Below are 2,038 nucleotides of genomic sequence, written 5' to 3'. Positions count from 1 at the left end.
TAAATCTGTATTACAAATATTTTCTCCATGACTTTCTTGAGTCTTCTTTTTTTCTTTTTGGTGAGGCAATCAGGATTAAGTGACTTGCCCAGGGTCACACAGCTACTAAGTGTCAAGTGTCTGAGGCCAGATTTGAACTCAGGTCCTCCTGACTCCAAGGCCAGATCTCTTTCCACTGCACCACTTAGCTGCCCCCAACTTTCTTAAGTCTTAAGACAATCAATAAAACAATAAATCAAGCCCTGGTTTGCAGCTTTTGCCAACTGAGTTGTAAATGCTCACACTGAAAATTTAATAGTTGACTCTCAGAAGCTGGTAAGTGCTAGATCCAACATCTCTCTGGCCCAAAAGAAAATTATTCAGAGAGATTACAGAGCATCAGGATACAGTTAAATTGATAAACATTTATTAAGTGCCTACTGGACACAAGTTAAGTGCTAGGGATAAAAAGACAAATGTGAGACAGTTCCTGCCCTTAAGTTGTTTACACTGTAGTTGGAGAACACAACATGTAAACCAATAAATTCAACATATATGCAAAGTAAAAGGGGAAGGAGTTTGTATAGAATTTAAGTCAAGTCAGCAAGCATTTATTAAGCACCTACTACGTATCAGGCACTGTGCTAAGGGCTGAAGATACAAAGAAAGGGCTGTCTAATGCCAGACAAGGCTAGGTACAAATAGCAGTGCAAAGAGGGACACTTGGAAAACAATTCCTTACATTTCTCCACTTACAGGCTTGTTTCCTTTTTAAGTCTCTGCATTCAAAATGAAATCAAGGGTATGTCATGGAATATTATTAACACTAAAGAATCTTTCTATCATACCCCATGCCATTCCACTCCCATTGTGAACTGGGGAATATCTTGTTTCCTACATTCCTCTCACAGTTTCTGATCATGCACTGGTAGGGTTGGACAAGAATCATTGCCTGTGGCTGTGTACTTTATTTATTTATTTTTGGCAAGGCAATTGGGGTGCAGTGACTTGCCCAGAGTCACACGGCTAGTAAGTGTTATGTGTCTCAGGCAGGATTTGAGCTCAGGTGGCTGTGTACTTTAATAGTAGTTTTAAATAGCAGAAGCACACAGATAAGCTATAGAAATTCATAGTTTCCCATTTCAGCCTGCCCTAGCTTCCCTCCTCTCCTACTCTTGAGTATGAGAAGCAAAATGATTGAACAGATCAACTGGAAAACGGTTGTACAAAGGGAATCAGGGTTTTTCACTGGACAGAACTCCAGGAAAGAAAGGGGGAAATAAAGTGTCCGTGGACTGGATCCTGGGCATTTTAGCATCCACATGCCTGATGCTTTGGTCCTGTCTATATGTACTCTGATCCTCTAGCTCGGAGGTGTCAATCTCTAGGCAAATGCTGCCTGTAGTGTGGTCTGAACTAAATTAAAATGTAATTGGGAAATGTTTAACAAAATGAATAAAAATATAATAGAGCATTTTGTTGTTGCTGTTCAGTCATGTCTGACTCTTCATGATCCCATTTGGAGTTTTCTTGACAAAGACATAGGAGTGGTTTGCCATTTCCTTCTCCAGCTCATTTTACAGATAAGGAAACTAAGGCAAACAGGATTAAGTGACTTGCCCAGGGTCACTCAGGTCTTCCTGATTGCACCACCAAGCTTCCCCACAATAATGTATAGATTATGTTCATTTGTGGTTTTCTAAGTTAATATACAGCCCTCGAGGATCTGTTTCTATTTGAGTTTGACACCACTGCTCTAGCTGATCCCATCTATCCTCAACTTACTTGCATCTCTTCAGCGCTCAGACTCTGCTCCCTATCTCATCTCTGCTGTGCTCTGCCGGTAACTGCCAGGCCACTCACTGCTGCCAGTCATTAATTCTGCTCCCTGTTAGCGAGGAAGTCTTGGCCAAAAAGGGCTCATAGAATAATACTCCCGTCTCATCCTGTCTCTCATCCTCATGTTTTCGGTGTACAAGTCCCTTTCAAAGGTATAGGAAACTGGGGCAGCTAGGTGGCGCAGTGGATAGAGCACCAGCCCTGGAGTCAGGAGGACCTG

Source organism: Vombatus ursinus, unplaced genomic scaffold, assembly GCF_900497805.2.
Source record: "Vombatus ursinus unplaced genomic scaffold, bare-nosed wombat genome assembly UNPS02014906.1, whole genome shotgun sequence".
Taxonomy (NCBI): domain Eukaryota; kingdom Metazoa; phylum Chordata; class Mammalia; order Diprotodontia; family Vombatidae; genus Vombatus; species Vombatus ursinus.
The sequence above is the reverse complement of the archived record's forward strand: the minus strand, read 5'-3'. Positions refer to the sequence as shown.